The 10,000-nt window shown below is 40.0% G+C and overlaps 1 protein-coding gene across 1 annotated transcript in view; it reads left to right on the top strand.

Annotated features, from left to right (window-relative positions):
* Positions 1–10,000, top strand: part of LOC143020877 (UNC93-like protein) — a 71,957-nt gene that overhangs the window by 46,063 nt on the left and 15,894 nt on the right. The window lies entirely within an intron of this gene.

Here is a 10,000-nt window from a genome sequence, read left to right on the forward strand (position 1 = left end):
GCTTCCAAACGATTCTAGCCCCACCACATTCGAACGGGGAGGGGCAATTTGTCAAGTTGTAATGTCTAGTTTATGTTAATAGAGTAATGTGAGCACATACACATACACTCACACATACACACACATGCATGCACGCACACACACACACACACACACACACACACACACACACACACACACACACACACACACACACACACACACACGCACGCACACACACACGTAGGCACACACACGCGCACACAAACATACACGTGCACACTTAGACAGACACGTGCACACGCAGACAGTATTCATCCATCAACATGAGCAAAAATTATTGCAGATAGAATTTTTTTACCCAATTTTTTTTTTTTTTTTTTTTTTTTTTTTTTTTTTTTTTTTTTTTTTTTTTTTTTTTTTTTTTTTTTTATAGATGGAACCGCTTCACAATGTGTTTTTCTTGAACTTAAGAGGGGAAGGCAGCATGGGTAGGATGAATATATTCTGCCTGCCTGTTTAGGTCTAGAGTATACTTTGTGAAACTGATCCTTTAATCCCTTGTGATCCATGTTTCCCTGAGTCAGTTGAGGGAACGATACACAGCAAGAACTGGGTGACCTCCGGTATTTCTGACGGGGTTTTCCATCGCTTTCATTTGTTAGGGATCTCCGAACAGTATCTTCTCCTCTTCCTTCTCTCAGCTCTTGTGCCCAGTCCCTTCTCGTTCTCTTTGCTCACTCCTCCACGATGATGAGATACGTTCCGATTTATGTTCAGTCAGTACCAGACGATTCCATTCGCTCTAGAGGTGGACGACTTGTGTCCATCGGATTCCTCAGACGATCAAGATTCCTTTTGGCCTCAAGCCCTGGGACCTTCTGGTGCACAAAGTCGTCCAGTATGTGGCAGAGCAAGACACGTTAAGAAGTGTATCGCTGTGACGCAATGACCAACTGGATGACTTTTAGAAACTTAACTGTATGTGCTCTGTGCACAGATTTTAGTATCAATGGGGTTGGGACTCAGGTCATGGGAACAGATGCTGATTAATCTTACGATTCTAAACACGAAAGTATAGTTTTAATTGGTAGATATGTAACCCCATGCATAGAGAAAGATTCTTCCTCTCAAAAGAATAGTCTTCAGTTGCCATAACAAACATATAAGAAAATATCTTTTGCAAAGTGATTAGTGTAGTATGTTTTCCTTTACGGGAAAACCATCCTATTGTAATGTATGTAATAAATGAGAAAAATATGGAAATTCAGCAAATAAAGATGTAATATTTTTTTAAATCGTAGGGCGGGTCAAAATTTCCAATTATTCAAAATACATGTATATGTATGTATACATGTATGTATGCATGCATGTATGTATGTATGAATGTATGTATGTATTGAGACATTCTGATAGGTTAATGTAAGTGGGGGTAGGAAACACAAAGCTTCGCAGGTATGCTTTTAAAAAGAATACCTGCGAAACTAGTCAGGAATCAACTCAGACTAAGACTTCTGTCTTTTCCTACTCCCACTTACGTCAGTATGTATGTATGTGTTTATGGATGCATGTATGTATACATGTATGTATGCATGCATGTATGTATGTATGAATGTATGTATGTATGTATCTGTACGTATATACAGTATGTATGTATGTACTCGTATGCGTGTATGTATAATGTTGGCTCATGTAAACTACCTCTGGTGACTAAAATTACAACAAACTGTACACATAAAGTGACAAAGCAGGAGCAACGATAGAATGTGCAAGCTGCATTTAAGGGGTATTTCTGATTAAATAAACGCCATGAATTTCGTTATAAGGAATATGATGCTATTATGTTCCAGAATGTCCCAAAGGCTTAGTTGAAAAAATAAAACAAAATAAAAACTGAAACAAGACAAACCTATTTTTGAAATTAGAAACAGTACCGATGATGAACAAGCGATTGGAGAGGTCCTCCCAGGAATCTGGATTAAGTTCGAATATCACCTGAGCGGACAAAAGACGTCAACGGGTCTGGAAACGCGCCCTTGACCCGGACATCGACGACGACGTATCGTGTCGTTCGTGGAACCTTGTCCGTCGCCGCACCCACAGCCCTACCCCGCCCAGATTCGCCACTCCACATGTATACCTCATGAATAGATACATACATGCATGTATGCGTGTACACACACATAGAAATATATATACACACACAGATACATACACACATACGCACACACACATATAGAAGAGAAAAAATATTGAAATACCAAAACGACTTCAGGAAAGGTAGAGCAACTTTCCTACCATGCGGTTAGACTATTATAGGGAATTGCAGTACATAACATTGATAAGAAAATAACCGACAACACCACAATTTCGGCTGTCAAGCAGGACAATAAGACTCCCAGATTTAGAGGTAATTCTCAGCAAGGACGTCACCAGACATAGACGTTAAATCAAATTGCATCCAAACTCTCCCTCCTCCGAGCACTCAGGGGGAACCTTGCTCCACATTACCCTTTCGAGATTTATTGCCCCTTTTGTATTCCTGATAAAAGTAATGGAGCTGTGAGCGTTTTTGTTTTTTGTTTTGTTTTTTCCTCGGCGATATATGCGGCCTGGTTGTCGGGACACCTTTCCCGCTAACATTGTCACGACGCGACGCCCCTTCTGGGCCACAGAATTTGTTGTGACGACGAATGTCAGGAGAATGATGCTCATATTTTCTTTCTTGAACGTAACCTGAACTTGCCTCTCGGTAGAATGCGACCATTTGGTATTGCTTGTCACCCGATCTGTGACAATAGTCAATCAAGATTCTGCCCATGGGAAATTATTTCTCAATGTATTTTTTCACGATCGTGTATTTATGTACACACGACGCTCTACGCAGCACTTGAAATAAAAATGTCAACAAACCCAGCTTTCTGGGGGATGGAGGAGTACAACTGACACATTTTTAAAAACATCAGCCTAGATAAATGAGTCAAATAGGGCCTGCAGAAATATGAATAGATATGTTAGAATATTCAAGCTGTATATATTCACACGCAGCAATATATAAACAGTGTCTTTCCCACTCTGTTAACGGATTGTGGTTTTGTGTATTCAGGCATTGTGCTGATAGCATATCCACCGTTATATTTCCAGAAAATTGTGTAAATAGTCAAGATAATTTCTGTGATGTCTGCCGTGTATTGATATTCAAGGTGCATTAAAAGAAACTTATTTCACCCTCCTCATCAGAAACAAAAATTGGTTGTAAAATAGACGACCAGAACATAAATTTGGTTTCCCCATATTATTATCATGTGTGTGAGTTTCCTCATAGCATAGGTAAAAGGTTCAACCCATATGGCAGATACAATGTTGTAACATCGAAAACTAAGTGTACTGTTAAATATTCTAACTTGCTATCTGCTATGAGACCATAACCTCACAGCCAGGAATTACCCATACCAGGAGAACGTGACCATAAATGGGAATGAACCTGTACATACATATACCAAAAGCTTTTTTCCCCTTACAAGGGGAGTAGACAAAAAACAAAAGCATAGAAACCACTCCCACCCATTCCATCCCCTACATACTCCACTCCCCTCTACCCTCTTCCCTCCCTCTTATCTTGGCACCTCCTGGATGACGGGTCAGCCATGCATCTTGTCCACGGCCCTAGGTCAGAAGCAGTGTCGCAAGACACAACACATCCACAGCAAGGCGGCTTCAGAAAGTATATCAAATAAAACACCGTATGGATCCAACATATGAAGCCAACTTTTCTTTAAGTGAACCACAAATGCAGTTTGGATTTGTCTAAAAAACAAGCTGAACTTTTAGACTTGGGGTTAAATGGATGAAACCTTATCTATACACTAAAATTTTTTTTTATTGTGACCACCATGGATTTTTCAAAGACTTTGTCTCCCTTGAAGACGGTATAATGTTTCGTAATGTTGTTCGTTCTGTTATGAAGGTATTTGGTCACGAACACAACAAAGATAGGTGACGCTTGTTCAAAAACTCGTCAAAAGTTTGCTTGAGAGCGGTGCTGCTTATTTTCTTCTTTTCATTATTTTACTTTTAATCCTTTACGAGGAATTGATGTCATTTAAAGATATCTACTTCGTCATTAAGTTTCACGTTCCCATTCATTATGTTACTAATTACTACGGCCAAACTTAACATTCTGGATTGCTTTTGTAGCTCTTGTGTTGTCGTGAAGGACGAAACTGCTCAAGGTTATACAGATGACGATGTAAAAAAAATCCACTTGTTTCAGTCCACGATAAGATTCCAAGTCATCGTAAAGTCTTTATTCCGAGATGAAGGCATTATGACGCTTATCTATATATATATACACACGTATTCTCTTTCTTTTCTTGTCTCTCTTTTATTCTTCTCTCTCTCTCTCTAAACTTACATACATAAATGTATGAATAAGTATACACACAAACACAAATATATGTATATATATACAGTATATATATATATATATATATATATATATATATATATATATATATATATATACTTCTCTCGTCCATTTTTCTCTCTTGTAGTGATGTTTTTTTTTTTCTAGCTCTCAGCTTTCTTTCTTTGGTGCATTTTTCTCCCTTCCCTCCTCCTTTAATTAATTCATTCATTCATTCATTCATTCATTCATTGTTGTTTCCCTCCTTTCCTTCCTTGATTCACTCATTCTTTCTTAGTTCTTTTCTTCATTCATCCCCTCTTTCGTTCGTTCGTCTGTTTTATTCCCTTCTTTCCTTACTTTAATTCTCAGTGCCATCGTCTTATTTCCTTCACAATTTAGAGATCCCGACTGCGAAAGCAAAAAGTTGAACAGAGTGTCATAAGCAAGAGAACCACGGCTCACCAGACCCACCTGACGACATGACGTCATCCAGCCTACTGGATTGTATCTTTTACCTGCGGAAGGATACAATGTCGGGTTTACCAGTGTGGCGCTGTCGGCTTCACACCTTACCAAACACAACTGACACCATGCAGTCGATATTTTCGTTGTTGACATAACAATAAGAGAGGAAGAGAGAGAGAGAGAGAGAGAGCGAGTGTGTGTGTGTGTGTATGTGTGTGTGTGTGTGTGTGCGTGCGTACGAGTAACCTTTCAAAGATGTTTACAAAGATGGAACTATGAAATATGTCTGCCGATGTGCTTACAGAAATTCTGATGCTCCTAGGCGCGTGCCCTTGAGAACAGAGTTGTTTACAATCACGTCAAGATGGCTGTCAAAGGTGTCTCTTGTGTTTGGAAGCAAACAGACCCTTGTTACTAATACATAAAAAATGGTGGAATTCGAATGCAGAAGATTCGACTTTGTGTACCTGCACTGGAGATATGTACACACACATTCTCATCCAGCCCTTTCTCGGTAGCTTTTAGTTTGCATGTCAAACAAAAGATATTTGATCACCCGACTTGGTTAAACAAAGGATTTGTCCGATTTTGCGAATTGTCTTAGGACTCGCATCGAAGATTTAGGTTGTAACGTGCACATAGAATTACGTTCACGATTATGGAATGGAATAGAAAAGGATAGGATAATAAGATTCGATCTGTCTTGTATAAAGAGAAGCACAATCCTGAGGAAAATTCTTGTACCGCATTGGTAGGGCGACAACAAAATCCAAAAAAAGGAACAAAATTGGAAACCAGTATATGACGTCATATTGACAGGATACTGGTCCTCATTTGGCGTAGTTTTTTGTAAAACGAAGGTTGTCTTCTCAATAATTTCCACAAAACTTTTTTTTTCATAAAAGTGAGGTTTCATGAAAGAATGTGGAGAATTGTTGTCATCCGTGTTTTGCCCCCTCTTATAGTTGTAATTCGAATATATGTGAAATTGATCGTATTGTCTTCTATCATGGTGTGGATTGATATTACAGGGTTAGGCGAGTGAATCAACGCCAGAAGTTTCAGTTTTATGTTGTCACTGTCTTAGACACCCTTACGGACCAGACTCACGCACCATAATCTAACGATTAGAAACTAACCTTGATTAAAAAAAAAGAATGCCGTTTACTCTCAGCTTCTAACATCTCTACTTTCTACTGCCCTCCTTAACTCTCTCTTTTACCACCACTCTCTACCTCTGTGTGATATTGTCCCAAAGACTAGAAACGTATGTTATTGGGTATGAAGTGTGTCATTCAGTCGTGCTTCCTTAGAACAGCAAAAAATCATGCTATAATGATGAATTAAATGTGTTCAGCTTAAAATAGCTAACAATGCATACGAAACCAGCTCGACACGCTAACAGCGGACTGAGGGTGCTTACGGTGGTATTTCTTAAAAAAAAAAAAAAATCCCTTCCAAGGATTTATATAAGGAAAGATTTTTTTAAGAATAACACCGTAAGATTGTTACGGTGGTATTCTTTAAAAAAAATCTTTCCCTTCCAAGTATTTATACAAGATATATATATATATAAGGAAAGATTTATATAAGGAAAGAATTTTTTTTAAGAATACCGCCGTTAGTTCACTCGAAGTGAGAAATGCCCTCGAGGCGAGGTGCAGTATCCAATGGCTAAAACGAAGAGCAGATTCCGCTTTATATTCAAATATTGTCGCCGATAAACAACACTTCTGTTATTGGGAACAACGCAGTACCGAAGAGGAGATAGAAAGTGAAATTCATCAATATTTTATTTTGAATGGAAATCATTCTTCAGTCATAAAAAATGCTACAAATAAGTATGTAGCAGTGTCACTGAAATATCCAAAGCACTGGCAAAAATAGTAAGATTAGATAAATAAATAAATAAACAAACAAATAAATGCAGTCCATACCCCGCATGGGGCATCTTTGTAGAACCCATAAACAATTACTGTTTGCATACTTTCAAACACTGTATATATTACGATAGATTGTGTGTGTGCGTGCGTACGTGTTTGTTTGTGTGTATGTGTGTGTGTATGCTTGTGTGTGTGTATGCTTGTGTGTGTGTGTGTATTCACCTCATTGTAACGTGGAGGCTAAGAGCTTCGCCCGTGGGGAAATCTCAATGCACCACACAGAAGACTCCAAAGGGGAAGGAGGATGAGGAGGAGGAGGAGGATGAGGAGGAGGACCTTGCTTGACGCATGGCCCTTCCAGGATGGGGGCGCTCCCCTTCCCCCCCTCCCCCCCGGGCCTCCGGAAGAGGAAGCTTCGTCGTCGTAGAGGCCGCCGTTTCCGACGGAAAACCCCGCCGGCGCTCCTTGCTTCCATTGACGTGGTCAACATACATGAGGTTGTGTAGCTCCTCATGGCCGACGCACCAAACCCTAAATATACACATATTTCCCGGGAGCAACATATTCGTGTTTGTGTGTGATTCACCAAGGTCTTGGACCACGTGCTGGACTCGTGATCGACAGCTATTTCCCTCCCGGAAGAGAGCTCAGAGTTCATATATGACCTTACACGCACACACGCACAACGAACTCCCCGCCCACGAGAGTTGGAGTAACGACGCGCAGCGCAGCGATACTGAAATTATTTTAGCCCTGGGTGGGATTCGAACCCGGACCGCCGTAGGGGCAGCCGGGTTTTCTAACCACTGCGCCACGAGTGCGTATTCTGTGTTTCCGTGTGTGTATGTGTGTGAGAGAGAGACGAAATAGAGAAAGACAGTGATAGGAGCTGTATGAGAACATTGTATAAATATGTTAACTGCAAGATATATAAGGGTGACTACAAAACGATTGTAAGAAATACATCAGACTTCAAAATCGGGCTATGGACGAATGAAACAGACAATCAGAAAAAGTTATATACTAAAACTTAAATATATTCAAGAGAAGTAAGGAAACTTGTCTCTGGTAAGGATGAGCTCAACAGCTCATTTGGTAGAGCAGCGGACTTGTTAGCAAAATAACCGGGTTCGGAGCCCGTTAGCTAAGCTAAACTTCTTCATTTGGTGTATTTATTGTACCTCTCCTTGTGAGAATGTAAACAAAGCTGCCTTGCTCAACGTTCGGGCACACAGCATCGTCGATGATTTCAAGGTAAATTACTGAGAAACACAATTTCCATTCTAGGAAAAATAAAATGGATATGTGAAGCTTAAAATCTTTTTGGGAAGAAGATTTATGCACGATTAATAACCTTTGTAAATAATGCGAACGTATCTCTCAATCAATCAATCGATCTATCTCTACGTATCTCTTTCTATATATCTTTCTATCTTTGTCTGTATCTTTTATCTGTCTCTATCTCTATCGGCATCTTTACCTCTATCTCTATTTCTCTCTACTTGTATATTTTTCTCTATCTCTATTTCTCTCTACCTGTATCTTTATCTCTATTTCTCTCTACCTGTATCTTTATCTCTATCTCTATTTCTCTCTACCTGTATCTTTATCTCTATCTCTATTTCTCTCTACCTGTATCTTTATCTCTATCTCTTTTTCTCTCTGTCTGTATCTTTATCTCTATCTCTATTTCTCTCTATCTGTATCTTTATCTCTATCTCTTTTTCTCTCTACCTGTATCTTTATCTCTATCTCTTTTTCTCTCTACCTGTATCTTTATCTCTATCTCTTTTTCTCTCTATCTGTATCTTTATCTCTCTCTACCTGTATCTTTATCTCTATCTCTTTTTCTCTCTACCTGTATCTTTATCTCTATCTCTATTTCTCTCTACCTGTATCTTTATCTCTATCTCTATTTCTCTCTATCTGTATCTTTATCTCTATGTCTATCTTTATCTCCTCTTCTTCTCTTATTTCCTCTCCTCTCTGCCTCCGTTTTCTCGATCCTTTCTCTTTCTACACACGTGTGTATTACACCCACGAATACAAACGAGACGTAAGTAACAATGCACGACTTCATAAACAATAACATCAGTGGCTGAGACCTTGGGGACGTCTAGGAAGAGACTACGAAGAGAACCTTGTGCATCTCAGGAAATCCTTTCGTAACAACTACCGGAGTCACGTTCCAGGGATGGAAACGAGGCGGCTTTCAAAAAAAGTGAAACGAAATAATCTCTGAATACATTAAGAACTCTGGCTAGCTATAGCCATTTCTTCCGTAATATTCATCATGTATTTACACACACACACACACACACACACACACACACACACACACACACACACACACACACACACACACACACACGGGTCACTACGAGCATAGCTCTTCTCCCGCAAAATACAACTAGGTAAATAAACAAAAACACACACACACACGTATGTATGTATGTGTGTGTGTGTGTGTGTGATTGCGTATGTGTGCGTGTGTGTGTGTGTATTTTACCTAGTTGTATTTTGCGGGAAGGGGAGCTATGCTCGTGGTGTCCCGCCTCTGTGTGTGTGTGTGTGTGTGTGTGTGTGTGTGTGTGTGTGTGTGTGTGTGAAGCGTACTGTCCGAGTGGACTAGGGCACCGGCGTCTGGAGGCGAGAAGTTGGATGGGTGGCGGTTCCAGTCCCGCTGTAGTCCGCGCGTGACGGCAGAAGGGGCTTGCAGTCTTAAAAGCCCGGAACCTTCTTTTTTTACCATCTCGGGGTTATGCTATCTACCTGTGGGATCTTTCTTTAAGTAATGTTATGTTAGTACAAGGAGACTGCTGTGGAAGGGTTGGTAGTGATGATTCATGAATAATTCACACTTATTTCTAAGTACCCAATATTGGTACTTCTGCCTTGAATCTTCCTCATCAAAGACTCCTGTTCGATTCCCACAGCCTTTGGATGTACGTGAGCTCCCCTAGTGTAAACTCCTCTTTGTTTTCTCAAAATAAGTGGATATACGCTCTCTGTTGAATATTTTCCGTCTCGGCCAGCTGGTTCCAAAGGTCCTCGGATCCTTTGTCCCTCTCCTTCCCACACGTACACACACATAGCCCACACCCACCTGTCTGCCATACACTCAGCGTCACCACTATCTTGCTAGTTTTCCTTATCTTATGAATTCCCCATCCACTCATCCCAACTTCGTCCAGATTATTCCACAACCGTATCACATGTTTTCCTTAGTCTTCTACGAAATTCTTACTGTTCTTATGTTGTACCC

The sequence above is a fragment of the Oratosquilla oratoria genome, chromosome 41 (assembly GCF_046742065.1).
Source record: "Oratosquilla oratoria isolate Oo_2021 chromosome 41, ASM4674206v1, whole genome shotgun sequence".
In the NCBI taxonomy this organism is placed as follows: domain Eukaryota; kingdom Metazoa; phylum Arthropoda; class Malacostraca; order Stomatopoda; family Squillidae; genus Oratosquilla; species Oratosquilla oratoria.